Source organism: Seriola dumerili, unplaced genomic scaffold (genome assembly GCF_002260705.1).
Source record: "Seriola dumerili isolate Sdu_G_001 unplaced genomic scaffold, Sdu_1.0 BDQW01000149.1, whole genome shotgun sequence".
Taxonomy (NCBI): domain Eukaryota; kingdom Metazoa; phylum Chordata; class Actinopteri; order Carangiformes; family Carangidae; genus Seriola; species Seriola dumerili.
The window spans coordinates 16,626,856-16,642,781 of record NW_019174404.1 but is presented as its reverse complement, the minus strand read 5'-3'; positions in this window follow the sequence as shown (position 1 = coordinate 16,642,781).

Genomic DNA, 15,926 nt, shown 5'->3' with positions numbered 1-15,926 from the left:
CGGATTTCATCCTTTTTCCAGTCAGACCTTTTAATGGCTGGTTCTGTGCCACACCTTTCACTGTTTTACACAGTCCAGAGAGAAGGAAACAACCAATAATGTTGTTTTAATGCTCTTAATAAATAATCTATAAATTGAGAAGAACTGTGCCAGGATACTCATTAACCGCTCATGAAATTAGATTAGTAAGACTGTCACTCATATAAAATGAATGGAGATAAAGAAAATCAATGAGAAGAAACAACTAAGAGAAGTTGTGTACTAGTAAACACTCTGAACACATATATGGATCATTTTTTAGGGGCTCTAACCTAATGAAAGGAGTAATCAGGCCTTCTCTTACTCCATTATTATATGCATGAGCCAGATAAAACCCATTCTCCTGCTCATTCTTATTCTTATTCATGTGTTTACAGAGGCAACGGGCCACACAGAGAGACACAAGGATCTCTGGGCTTTGCATTTTACAAATGAAAGCGTAGCCACCCTCCATGTTTTCACATAATCCTTCAATTTTTAACCCCGCATCAGGGTGTTTGACTTTCTTCTCTGGATGCCACCTTTCAGGACCCTTCATCCAATTCAAGGGCTCTGTGACAGACTTATTTTTAGGCTTTAGAGACCCCCTTTCTGCTGCCTCACGGGGTGCACTCCAATGAAAGTGCTCAGGTGACCAGAAAATGAGGGCATTATCACAGGCATATGCTTGTAGCGACAGAGGATCAGGCTAGATTAGGGCCTATCATTGCTCAATAAAGCACTAAGCTGAAGAGCAAACCTGCGCTGTGTACCGTTAGGCTTCCTTCACTCTCTGCTGGTCATTGTTTAACAGGATCAGTGGCTTGATCTCCTGTACACACACACACACGCACACACACTGAGCTTTAATCTGGGCATGTGGTCGAGAGCAGAGAGGACATGCAGCAGCTTTTGTTTACCACCATTTTCCTCTATGTTGCTTGGATATCAAGGCTCTAAGATCAAAATTGTAGCAGGAGAATTGATCAGAAGGAGAAGATATGTGGGACTGGTTCAGTTTCCTTCATCTATGGATCTAAACGTTTCCAATGTCTGGGGAGAGAGATATAAAATTGTTTCACAAAGTGTCTGAACGGGCTGACAAGTGTTTCTGAGAACGGGGAGTGCTGCCCTTTGTTATCTCTCACCGCCGGGACAAACTGCTCGGTGATTTATTCATTTACACTGCCTGAAACAATTGCATTATCCCAGTCACAACAAAAAGACACAAAGGCACTATGAAAATCCCCTAGGATGTTTATGAGTCACTAAAGAGTCCAATAACTTTCCCCTTCATCTTTAAGCGGCCACGGAGGATTGCATGCTGAGGAGGGCTGCAGGGCGAGGGGAGTCAGGAGGGGGATCCAGGCCCAGGGAGAGATGCTGATTATGGGGAGGATAAAAGGAGTCCAGGCTCTCTCCTCTGGAGCTGAATGGGGCTCGGTCAGCAGGCTGTCCCATACACCGACCTACTCCATGCTGCTAGAACTTCATAAATTACCCCACAATTACCCTGGGGGGACACCAAGGGAGGAAAGACAGGCCGGAGGGGGAGAGAGTGAAAGGGGAAAGAGCAGAACTGGTTGCCGAGCAGACCGGCATCAGGAGGTGTAGGAGCCAGGTCCAGATGTTGGCCTTCAGGTTTGCAGGGACCCAAAGGATGGCAGCTTCCTGAAAACTGTCACCACCAAATGAGAAAGATTCACGTCTTAAAGCCAGTCTAGACTTCTTACAAATGAAAAGTTGAATTCTGAAGCAATAACATCACCTTTTTACGATTCATTAAATCAGCAGTACTGCTGCTACAGCCTGGTCTGGTATGACCGGCAGTTTATGGTAGCTAGTCTTGGTTTACATTAGCAAACGTTAGGTAGATATTGCTGTAAAATTGACTCTTTTCTTCCACTTGGCTCCTACAACATTACATTTCTAAATCAATTGGCAAGTGGTGCATGAGTCAAAAACACAGGACTCGTCTTCTTTCAGTCTGGTGACTTTAAAGTTTGGTACATTCAGTATTCAAGAACCTGAAGCTTCAAAGACTCAGTTCACCCAAACTATGCAAAAACACACAGATAGCTTTGGTTTCATTTGTCTCCACACCAATACAATGGAAGTGAATGCAATTTTATTTGTGCTGCATACAGTAGTGAAATAATTCAAGTGATTCAGGACATGTAAAATCATTCAACATCTATTTCCAACAGCAGTGTCCCTGTTATGCTTGATAATCTACAGACCACACAGAGGGAGATCTTTAATCTAGATTAAAGATGGGTCTGTGAATTATCAAGGCACAATTTCTAGAACAATATGTGGCTGCTGAACCTTTGTGAATTTAAAATGTCAACACTCTGAGCATCATGAATACAGTACCACTTATCTCCATTAGTTTGGGGTGGTGACAAATCTCAATAGATAACTCTAAAAAGTAAATGTGCTTTTTTTGTGATTGGGCTGATCTGACCTTTTAAAGACTGTGATGATCACTGGTGCAATTTTGATTGTTTGCTACATTGATTTGTCTTCAGTAAAGTCCAAGAAAACTAAGGATGTGTGAACAGAAGGGCGATACAGATGCTGTAGATGAGGATTAAAACAGTTGGCAAATCCTAATCAATCAAAAAACTACACACACATGCCCACAGGCCTATAGAGATGCTCACACTTAAACACAACACACACACACAAAGTGTATCTGCTCGGCATTGTGCTGGTCACACTTTTGAACAGTTGGCCACTCACTGGTGCATGGGGGCGGCTTTGTGTCGGCGGTCTGCAGACTTCTGCCGCTCTGTGCGCCCCCCCCCCCCCCTTCTGTCTCCTCCATCCCCCTCGTCTCCGCGTTATCCAGTCTGATAAACCAGGGGACCTGCTCGCCCAATAATTTCCCTCCCCGAAGCCCAGGCACGACTCCTGCCTTTCATCAGCACCATTGTTTCAGTCTGTTACCTCCGCTGGTGCTCCTTCACCACGGCAACACATGCACACGCACACACACACACACACACGAATACAACACACACATCAACACCAAACACAAAACACACACACACGCACACACACACATAGCCCCCCCTTCCCTTCTCCCCATCCCATCTGTGGATAGGCCTGCCATGTGTCTATTCATAAGGGTGCCGGCGGCAACGCCACTGTATGTGTAAAGTACATGATGCTGTCCTTTTGTGTGGGGCTCAGTCCTCAGCTACTTACCGCTGACCCCAGGGTCGACACACACAATAACCTGAGTGTTGGTGGCCACTGGCTATCCTCATTGGCCAGTGATTGACGAGCTGATCAATGGTGTGCGTGTGTGTGTGTGTGTGTGTGTGTGTGTGTGTGTGTGTGTGTGCACCCACATGTGTTTGGTTTCTATACAGCCTCTGCAGAGCCACTGAATCAAGCGTGTCTGTTTTGTAAGTATTGGTCTTTTGAAGGCATCAGACTTGTTAGTGACACACAATTGACTTTTAGCTTGATGTAGTGAAATGGAGAACTGCAATTTAGCTCAATGGGCACACGCCTTGTCTGGCCATTTAAAAAAACTGATTGTTCAATTATGAAGCTGTATTCCTGTGATATTCTTTTACAATATTTCAAATTATGTCATATCCCCTCACTCAGTCATTTTCATCTTTATCCCCTGCTTCTTCTTCTTTATTTCTTTCTTTTTTGTATAGCACCCACACAAACACATTCACTCCACGCGTGACCCAAGGGGCTCAGGTGGGCGATTACAGACGCGCATTAAACCTTAATTCACATATGGCTGGATCTGAATACTGATGAGGGGATCTGCTCCCGTGCCACATTATCATCCAGTGTCCAACACGGCCGAAACGTGGACAGGTCCTCCAGCTGATCTGTCACTGTGTCCCATAGGAGTGAAGGAAACGCACACACACTGACTGTCAGAGAGACATGATATGAAGGACAAAGTCAGAGGCGGTGTGTTGTTCCTCTCTGCCTTGCTGACAAACACCAGGCCATGACCCTGTGGTTTATAGGCCTCCTGTTGTTTAACTAGTGGAGGGGCGAAGGGGTACGGTGCTCTTGACCTGTCTCCATCACGGGAGAGCTGTGTCATACAGCTGTCATCGAATCAAAAATGTTTTGATATTCTGCTTCAGATATCTTCATCCTGTGTGAAATCATGTGACCGTGTAGTCAGTCTCAACATTTTAGCAAGTTTAAAGTGATATTGTGGGTTAATTTGACCTGGTTGTATGAGGTACTTATCTGTAGTCAGTGTACTAGCAGCAGTAGATCCGGATAGGTGCACTACCAGTATAGAGAAGCAGGCAGGTGCACCAGCACAGGAGCTGGGCGATGTGCTGCTGTGGATGAAAACACGTTTTAGCCACAGAAAAAAGCCAATATCAGTTGACGTGTATGCAGCTCTGACTGAGCTGATGGCAGTCATTGTGGGTAATGTTGGTACCAGGTTTTTGACGACAATAGGCCTCATGCAAGAACCAGTCACATAAGATCTGTTCCTGAGTATTGCATATGAGCGATTTCAGAGAATTTGTGGCATCCAGCAATTTATTTTCAGCTAAGTGCTTTTTATTTTCTTGGTCCAAAAAAAATTCACGATTGGTTCAGACCTGTCGTATGATGAGTCATGAACATACAGACTACCTTCCCTCACAGGAACACACTCCTTTGACTGAAGAATCACTGTATATTGGCCTAGTCTGAATGAATTTGGAGTTTAAATATCATCATTATCACGGCCAATGCTTTATTATTTATTCTAGCTCTGCTTAATGTCTTTTATTATCCTGGGGGTTGTATCATTAGTGCTGCTTGTTGTATTAACTTTTTTAATTTGAAACTGCACATTGTAATTACATTGTGGGCTGGATGTTATTTTTGTGGTTTATTTGTTTGTGACTCATTTCAGAACTCTACAGTTGTACAGTTGTACATCTTAGTTATGTAATTGCCATCATTACACTTGTCCTCAATTTCATTTCGATGTGGTTGCCAAGCAAACTGTGGTGATTTGTGGTTGCACATTAATATAAAATGGTATAGTAGAGTAGTATAGCTAGTATTCTATCAGTGTTATAGAGCAGTGGTTCTCGAAGTGGGGTCCTTGAGGGGTTCCTGGAGGGGTTCCCCAGCAAAAATGGCAATACTTTATTTCTCCATAACTCCATCCATAAACACTTTTCAAACACTTTCTGTAGTAAAACATCTAAAAGCAAAGATCTTATCAGATAGGGGTCTGTGGTCTGATTTGTGTCAGTTTAAGGGTCCATAACATGAAAAGGTTTGAGAACCACTGTTATAGAGGGCTCAGCCAATCAGGACTAAGGACTGGAACTTAATACAAGCAAATCGTATTAATATGATAATTTTCAGGTAACAGGTAATTCAAATAAAGTGAAGAAACACAGTTTACACAAGTACAATAAAAATACAAATAAGAGATAAAGTCCAAAAAAAAAAAAAAAATAGATGAGAAACACAGTTATAATGCAGCACATCACAACATCTGAATGAGTCAGTGTTCAAGGTCCCGATGACCTTCTCTGTACTATTACACTGAAAGGCAAAACCCAGCACTGATCAGCACTCCTCATCAGTACATATGATACACACAGATGCTGCCATTTCTTCCTCAAAAGAGACATCAGGCCACTGCATGACGCCACATTAGTGGTCAAAGGAAAACTCTCCACTCTGAGATTCCTCCCTCACATAAGAACAAGAAGCCTGTTTCTCAGCTGCCACGCCAGGCTGCTGTCATACGGCTGTGTGGCCTCTCAGTGGCATGAGGGCGAGGAGTGTAGGTTTACAGCAACCTTTGTTATTAATATCACTCTTTGTCTCACTTTTCCTGTCTCGGAGAGGCACAGTCATCTAAGTTTGGCCCCAGAAGACCCTGCCCTGCTGAGTGCAGCATTAAATATCAATACATGTTTACGAGGGCCTGTAAATACTTTATACAGAGGAGAGGCACTGAAAGAGAGAACCAAGCACAGCGTTTCTCCCATGTGCATGAAGATGGAAAGTGGGGCAGGGGAGGAGAGGAGACAAGATGGGGAAGAGGCATAAATGTAAAGGAATATGAAAAGAGCCCTGCAGGAGATCAGATAACTGTCCACCTGTGGCAGCTGTGGTTGGTATTTTGCCCTACCTGAAGCTTCGTTATCTATTATACAGAACATCTTTAATTTCCAGCAGCCACTCACTTATGTTTACCAACCAGAGGCAGTAATGAGAACAAGGCGTCCTTTTCGGTTTTCACTCTGCTTCATTTTCCAAGTAATCTATTATTCACGATGTGTTAATTCCTAGACAGATTAAAGATCGGAGGGTAATGAAGCACTGTAGACTTAAAGGCAGAGTACGCAGCACTTCAACAAAAGGTCCCATAAAAGTACAGCTCTAGTGACTGTGTGGCAGTATATCTGGGGGACAGTGGGCAGGAGGGGGTGAGCCTCTGCTCCGGCCTCTAAAAGATTAACCCTGAGCCCACAAAGGCACAGGGGGCTATGGGGCCAGGCCAGGACGTGAGTGGGCCGCTTGCTGGTTAAACATTGGCCGTCTTGGATCTCCTGTCATTGTCTAGTTAGGAGCTCTACCCGGACCCCCGTTAGCGGCACAGACACATATCTTGGCAGCCGGAGTGAGCCGATACAAAGGCTGTCGGTGCCCGAAAGGCAGAGATGGAGATGTATGGGTCCGGGGTGGGGTACTCGCCACGTGGGGCCCGTTGTCGTAAAGCCCAAAGCAGGACAGATTGGACAGCAGAGCCCCCCCTCGTCCTTCTCTTTTTGTGTGCCTCTGCGCTGTGACAGTGATAAACGGGACACACAACCTTCCAGAACAACAAACAGACACTGCCTCATTTCCCCAATGTGGGTGAGGGCAGGCATAAAGGAGGTGCCATCCCATTAGAGCCTGGGCTCAATGCTGCTGAGGCTGAGGCAAAGAGAATGGGGGGTGGGGGGGCATTTCACTGGTGCAGAGGGGCCACTCGAGCAAGGGGCCCCCAGCCGAGAAGCTACAGCTCTGCTGTTTTGTTTTCTCAAAAAAGTGTCATAAAAAACTCTCCTTAATTGGTGCTCCATAAAATTAGCATCTCCAAGCTGATTAGATTTCCTCTCTCCTCAGATACTATTGTGCCTCTCAGTGACCCCATCCCTGCCATTCACTTTCAGCCCTTTCACAATTTTATTGGGCATCAGAGAAAGAGGAAACTCATGTAAGATTGTGCCCTTTGCCCTCCACTTCTCCTCCTCTCATTCGACTTTACCAAGTCCCTTTGAAACAACGGCCTTCTGCTCAGCCACTGAAAAGTAAACTCATGATAATACAATGAATTTTGTTATGTTAAACTGGCCGGAGGGGATGCCTCCAGCGTCCTTCCACTTGCTGGCTTTGAGTTTGTGCAACAGTTTGAGTGGAAACTATTGTGCCTTCATTTATTTATGGCGAGATCCACATGCCTTTTTTTCTTCCCCAAACCAAACTTCAGCACAACTATTTGAATAACCATGGGGGACGGAGTGAGCAATTGAAAATGCTTCTAAATAGATTAACCACACTTCCTGAATGTAGAGCCATTGTGTCTCGCGAAATCTAGATTGCTAAAGTTTTTTCCCTCAGCAAAACCCTGTTTATAGACATGTCAGAGCGGCACAGACTGAAATATAATCCCATTAACTTTGAATGGCAAGTCTATTACTCCGTTGCATAATGTGTCTCGCACGGCATGGATAATCGCCATCTCAGTGGAAATGGTGGTGAGATAAAGGGATTTGTGATGCTTTGACATCTTTATGGATGGGGTAATATGGTTGGTGGGACCGTAAGCTCAGAGGAAAAGTTCGGGTCGTGTACTTCAGCCCATCTGAAATGTCATTCAGAGAGAGTGAGCTTGACGGAATGAGTTCATAATGGGTCATAATCTTTTGGTGTCATTTTACTGGGCTGGATCTGCATTCTACGTTTTGTTTAATATGGAAACAAAAGCAGGTCTTAAGAGGGAAATTTATGGACACTGATCAGCAGTTAGTGCATTTTTATTGAAGGATTAGCATACTTCAAAATACAGTCTATGGGCAATGTCTAGTTTTTGGAATAATGATAAAAGATGGCATTTAAATTAGCTGGTAGCTGCAGGAAGATTAGGACGGATTATTTTGCTGTGTGCTCACTCGCAGCAAAGTGTGTTGAATCCTGAGATCCAGTATCCAGACGAAATGCTTTAATTTCTTAAACATAGAACTAATAGCAATTACAGATATAGTGTTTTCTCCAAAAGTCTTGTTGTAATTCGAGTCCTGACTTACATTAATTAGAGTAAAATCAACAGTTTCTTGCCAAAACGAACCAGAGTGTGATCTGTGTGTCAGACAGCAGTGGGAGGGACACATGAGGTTGTCAGGGTCGGGGGGGGGGGCGCGATCATTGATATACGCATATCGCGGGGAAAGTGAGGGTTAAAGAGTGGGAACGTACCCAGACATTGTGATGCAAAGGGCACAGGAGGGTTAAATCAGGTTCTACTCAGCCCCCTGACCCAGGAGCTCTTTGATGCTGGAGCCTTCAGGACATGGGCCCCCAAGGGGGGGGCCCAGTGTGGCGCGGCCCTGGGACCGGACCACTGCCACGGAGTCAGCGGGATTTGGGGACATGCTTTTGTCCCCAAAGAAAATGTACGTGGCTTTGGGTGGGGCTGGGGGGAAGGTCACATACAGGGAGCATGGGGAGAGAGGGGTGAGATCAAAACAAACAGATCACTTTCTCAGAGCCATTCCCATAGATTATCACACACAATATGAAACAACCCATGATTATTTTGGCCCCATTGTAATATCACAAAGTTTACAGATTATAAAAGAAAATGGGGAAATGATGTTTTTATGAAGTGGTACATCCTGAGAGACAATGCTGTCTTTAAAGTAGCCGTGGACGACACGTACACCCTCTTGTTTTGGAGAAACACTTCTTACAGGAGTGATTATCAAATCCCCCCTCAACCCTGAAAATGGATCAAAACCACTCAGATCAAAACTGGCAGCTGTGAGGAAGTTGGTACTCTTTTACACACAGCATCACAGCAGTGAAGTCCCTCTGTGAAAAGAACACACTCTGAAGGTATAACTGCTCACCTGCCCTTTAATTTACCCACAACCTCACTTTTCACTTGACTCTTTGGCTCTGTGTTTGGCTTTAGTCTTCATCTTCAACTTATATCGCTGTAATGTCCATAACTACAGATCACTGCAGCTCATTGGCATCAGTTTGTTCCTGTGACCTGTGTGCCTGCCTGCAAACCATTTCCTCTGGGATGATATAGAAATTGAAGTTAATGTTACGTGTATTTTTCATTTATAGGTGACAGAAAATGTAGGAAATTGAGGGCAGCATTCATTTTTGAAATCTGTGACAAAAAAAACAAATAAAGTATGTTTTTGCACCTGTTTGCACCTGTTTGGGGCATGGGTTTCAGAGAGACTCTTGATCATTAACTGCAAGAGCATTTTTTTTTAGGAATTACAGCACCTTCTAGTGGCTGCACTCGAACAAGTCACCATTTGCCTTCATTCACAGAGCGTGGCACTCCAGCCCTGTTCTGAGAATCACTAGTCCAACTCCACTCCAGGAGTGAAGAAAAAGTGAAGCTGCAAATATGATTTATCTGACATTAATTTGACTCACTGGATCATATTCTTGATAAGCTTTTTAAGATATTATACCGTCACCCAAATGAAGTCATGCATTCGTGGTGTGCACATCAGTCATTTTCTAATAAATGATAATACAATCATTTTTTAACTTCTCTGATTCTTTTTTTTAACCTCCTGCAGTAAATTGTATGCGTTTTTTAATTTTCCGCTTTGACCTCAAACACACACACACACACACACACACACACACGAGCTCCCAGCTCAGATCTCTATGTGCACTCTGCCAAAGGCTAAGACATTCATTTAAGATAGATGGAGTGTATTCAAGTCAGTCATTTCCACTCTTCCCATGAATAATGCAGTGAAGACAGCTGATGAGGCACATTTGCTTGTCAAGTTGAGAAGCAGGCGCACAGTTACATAAGAGGGCTGTGGCTGAGGATTTCCGACGAGCCTGCCTTTGAAGAAAGTTCCCCAAGCACCTTCACCTCCCGCTGGGATTTAATGCCAGCCTCGGAGGGCCTGGACTCACCGCGCTGGCTGGGTCTAAAGAGGAAGTACGAGGATGATGAAAGAAAACACTCTGAGGATAAACTATCCCAGAAGGTTTAATGTTATTTAAAAAAAAAAAAAAAAAAAAAAGGTCTACATTTGACCATATCCTGGGTGGCGGTCTGACTGTCTCCTTGTAACTTATATGATTATTTATAAGATGATAAAAGTTGACATTGTGAAGATACAGTCTCTTTCTCTTTGTGAGAATGTGAGACTTTTGCATCATCTCCCTGTTACCCGCTTCCTCTCTAATCTGTGCAGTAGATATGGGCCTTTTTTATATTTAATAGTATGAGTGAATTTGAAGAAGTGGCCCGGGCCGAGGCTGACACGTGCCTCCTCAATCATTTATGAGAGTTAATGCAGAGAGCGAGGGCAAGCAGCAACAACCTGTTCCCCTGGGAGACCTGCGGCCACAGGGAAATTACAAATCAGCTGCACTATAAAGCACGCTGCCAGCAGAGAAGAGCTGAGGTATTCGCTGGCATAAAACCCGCTACGCCGCTTTCTTTATGCATATGTTACAGAAGTGCTGATAAACCGTGAAAGACTGACTCTCCTGTTTGTGCACTAACAGGCCCGCGGCAGGCTTTCCAGGCGCTAATCTCTTGCATTTCTGATTAAAGAACACCGCCAGTAAACAACCTGACTCCCCCTGGGGTTGTTTGTCCCTCCCTGCAGTGTGAATGTTATGTAATTGCAAACTTTTTAGTCATTGTTCTTTACACAAGAGACAAGCAGGAGAAATACATGAAAACAGCAAACAAGATTTCAGAAAGTCTTTCAAAAAGGACACAAAGGTCATTCACTCAACTTCATTCACAACAGCAACAACAAAAATCGCCCAGCCTTAATATGACCATTTCCAATAGCACTAAAACCGTCCTACTCTTCCAGGTGAGAGCTGAAGTGGATTACAGAATTCCTCTCATAAAAAGATAAATTGTCATATTATCGCCTCCCAATTCTCTCTAAATCTACTACTCTAAAGCTCCTCAACTTTGGGAAAAAGAGACAGCGGTGATATCCCGGGGCCGAGGAAGCCTCTTTCTCTCCTCTTCTTCTCCTCCTCCTCGTCTCTCTGTCTCTCGGAAAAGTAATTTAATTCTGTTTCCAGTTTATCCTGTGAATAAAAGAGATGAGGAGGAGGAGAGGAAGAGCTTGGGGGGCTCACGGTTGTGTTAACTTTGTCCTTCCTTTTTTACCGCCTTTTATGCCAAATGACAAAAGCTTGGAGCTAACAAGGATAATTACAGCTATGGGTGTTGTGCAACATACAAATCCCATGTATCTTTTTAAGCTCATGGGAACTGAATAATATCCAAATGTGACTCATCTCAAGTCCCACAAGCCCTTAAGAAGTGTTACAAACACACAGATACACCTCTAGGTTTTCCAGTTATACCTTGATATGACACAAAATAAAGAAAAAGTTTAGACAAGGAAGCAAAGAAGACAAAGAACAGAGACTTTTTCACATTTGGTATCAGTCATCACACCCTGACCTTAACCAGCGTCGGCCTGGGTCGGCCTAACCACGGCCTGACAGAGAAGGTAAGTTCCTGATTAATGACATTTCTCAGCAGTGGAATATTCATCTGTGTACAATCTTGTGTCTCCATCAGCGCTCTCGCCCTGGCTCAGCAATGTCACTGTGACTTTGCAGAAGCTTTCCCCACTTCAGGACTATCTATTTTACGGTGCGTTTACAGGCGAACAAACATTACGCTCCGTTTCAGTGACCTCAGAGGAGACGGAGAGAGCTGGGGAGAGACAGACAGAGAGGTGGGAGGTGGGAGGTGAGATGTAGCACTTGAGAGAGTTTATTGGACTTCACAATTTAATCTTGTTTGTGCGTGTGTGTGTGTGTGTGTGTGTGTGTGTTTTGCCTCTGCCTTTTGCATGTGTATATGTCTGGTTACATGCAGACTTTTTCAAGGTTACTGGAGTGCAATACAACCTACATGCTCTGACATATCTATCTTGTACTGTCCCCAGTTACTGACAGGGGGAGCTGTGGATCTCCTCTCAAGCCTGACTCCACCATGTGAACAGCAGAAGGTACAGTAAGCAGACCTGACATGTTCTCACATACAAAATCACACATCAGCATCTTCCATGCTGCATGCTGTGTTGACATCCTTTGCAGTGTGCTGTAAATGTGATTTGTAACATACGAACATCCTCAGCAATCACAGGGTTTTATTGCAGTGTACATAATTGTGGTTGCTCATTGTCTTAATTGGTAGAGAGACAGAGAGAGAAAAAGAGAGGGAGAGGTATTATGTTGATATCAAGTATCTCCCTGCTGCTGTTTTTAAATCTCCTAAAACACCCAGCGGTGCAGGAAAGCTGCGGGGTGTCCCTAGAGTCTGTTTTACCTGCAGGATGTGCAACAGAGGGAGAGAGGAGATACAGTAGTCAGAATACCCATAACTGCCACTGACACACCACAGTATGTATGTGGAAACCAGGGCAAATGACAGAAATAAGAATGAACAGAAACATGCTTTTAGTTACCACAAACGCTAGACAAAATTAGATTAATTTCATCATGGGTTCATCTAATCTTTGCTTTTTTGTCTGTCCAAAGTTCAAAATATCCCTTTAGCACCTCCAAAGCTAAATAATCAACATGTTGTTTCTGTTATTTGATCCATACAAAAATAGAAAAAGGACAATTTGTAGTTTTGGGGTGAACTTTGTGCTTCTTGGCAGACAACAGTTTATCCTTCTATGTATGTGTTTTTCTCAGCAGATATTTAGACACATCATACTGTAAAATGCACAGGTGTTAGTAATCACATTACCATCACGTCAGTGACGTCATGTCAGCATGTGGATCAGAGCCGGGCGCCCTTTGTAGTTTGTGCAGCTTCTGCTGAGAAGGTCTCCTCTCTCACTCTCAGAGGTGGTGGTAGATGGGGAGGGGGCGGGGAAAGCGCACTTCTATCTCTGTCCAGAACGAATGCAATTAGTAAAATCAGTCACAGCAGCAAATACTACCAAATAAACCACAATCATTCATAATACAGTGAAATCGTTAATAATAATAAACTAGACTGCACACCACCAATATATATACAAATATAAACAAGACTGCACACCACCATGTGTGTGCAGTCTTGTTTATATTTGTATATATATTGTTTGTCTGTGTGCATCATTTTCTTCCTTCGATGAACTAACGCGTTAAATATTTTTACTCATTTCAAAAATTAATAATAATAACCACAATTCATTCATAATACTGTGAAATTGTTTAGAATAATAAACTAGTCTGAACACCACCACATGTGTGTCTTGTTTATATTGGTATCTAGAAATTAAAAAAACTTATTTCCCAAAGTGTTGAACTTGCCTCAAGTTGAATCAACATCAACATTTGTTGTTTCAACAAAAAATGAACATTATATCATACATCCATGAAAATAGGATTCATTGAGGAGCTGTTGAATTACACTGCATTAGTTTTAGATAGAGGATTTTCAGCTTGCATAGCTTTTAGTCAAGGCCAAGTTAAACTTTATTGGCTTCCTGCAGCTCCTATGGGCCTGAATTCCTGCACAGAAGGTCTTTAAAGATGAAAAAGGGATTCGCCTCCCCTGGTGTGGGCTACTCTCAGTGCCTGCGAAGCCTCTTGGCTCTTGGCATTGTCACGTACATTTCCCAGCTTTACACCAGGCCGCACATCTCATAAAAATCCCCCTCACGCTCACTCCACCGTAACAAGCCCAGTTCACTGTAGCTTCTATTTTTACGAGCCCGTTAAGCAGAGGGCTTTTACTCCTCCAGTGTGCCAGCCCTACACAATCACTGAAAGACACCTGAGAGCACATTTTGGAGGGAAATTGAGTCACAATTTTACAGAAATATTGATAATTTCAGGGTAAAAGTAGCTGGGGAGGAATTGAGGAGAAATCAAGAGAGGATTTGTAGATTCGCCACAGAGAGGAGTGTGGCTGGACCAGCCATAATGTTGGGTGTCAGCTTGAGTTAGGGTGGTCATGTGCAGCTTTCAGTGGCCTCGCGCCAGCCAGGCAGAGAAAGAAACACTCTGTTCTGCTCAGTAATTCTCTGCCACGCTCCATATTTGACTGTAGAAACCTTTAACTGTAAATCATGGACATTTCAACAGTTAAACAGGAGAATAAATCTTATGTCTTAGAGTACATCACATTTTTTGGATCAATTTTACATGTAAACAGGCATGCGATCAGATCAGACACCAGTGAATGAACCCCAGGCTTTGAATAAAATCAACTGCTACTGCTGATATCAAAGCTACAGTACAGCCCCGGGGTGTACTGTAATGTATAATCTAAACACGTTGGTGTCAGATAGCTGTGAGCTATACTGTATACGGATAATTGTATTAGAGTGCATATAAAAAATACAAGTCTTGATACACTGAGATGAGGACAAAATCAAACAGACACATTCTGCATATGAATTACAGTGATTCCCCCAGGGAGCAGAGTTTTTGTGATTTTAATTGGGTCTTTTTACAAAGAGGTAAATATTCTGATATAGGCAACTTATCTTAACTTCATAAAATGTGCAATGAAATGCATTTAAAATGAAAATGAAACCACTGATTAATCTGACTGAAAATGAAACAAAACCAACAAACCTGCTTTATTTTTTTCAATCATGTTTGCTCTAAAAAATAGTGAAAATCACCAGTTATTTTCCAGTATCCAAGGTGATGTCTTCAAATAGCTTTTTTGTTCAACCAAGACTAGCCCACATTTGAAAAGGTTGAATGATGAAATGTAATATAATAATAAACATATAATAATAATAATAATAATAATAATAATAATAATAATAATAATAATAATAATAATAATAATAGATATCTGCATCTAATCATATTTAAATTTATTTGTCATAATAAAGCATGATAATATTGCTTATTATTGTCCAGTGTCAGTTTCTGTGGGCTGTGGCTCAGATGGTCGACCAGCTTGTCCGCTGATCTCTGGGTTTGCAGTTTGATCCCCGGCTCCTCGAACCAGGGGTTGCGTCAGGAAGGGCATCTGCTGTAAAAACCTATGCCAAATCAACTAGATGGGGAGCCCTAACAGGAGTAGACGAAAGACAACAACAACAACAATAACGCTGTCTGACCAGTGTCCATGTCTGTTGCCGATGCAGCTGTCATATCCCTAAATGGCATTCGGGTTGAAAATGGACAGGGGCTAGAGACTTGATCACTGTCTACCGCAGGCCTAGTGGTAAACAGCTAACCATTAGCTAAGTCACATTAGCTCTTGAAGATTCTTCCTACTTTCTCTCTACTGTTTTTTTTTACCTTCCCCTGGTATTTTGGACAAACCATTTCATCCAATCAAAAGTTACTGAAGAGGGAAAATAAAGCTAACCAAGCTAACAAGCTTGCCAACGGTCAGTTATCAAACTTTAATTAAGCTAAGTAGCTTAGTCTGATCTGTATTTGTACCATTGTCTCATAACTGTCTTCAAATCACTACAAATCACTTTTGTGGAACAGAGAGTAGAAAAGGGGTTAGATAAAAGTGAGTGATGCAACACAGCTGTTAACCCATAACAGTTTTCCCTACTTTGGACTCTCTGATTCTCTATCCCCTCAAAGTTCAGCACTGTCAAGACGGCTGGCTATTGGTCAGTGCTGCAAATTTGGGTGTGCAGTTCACTAAGACCTCTACAAGGATTAATTGC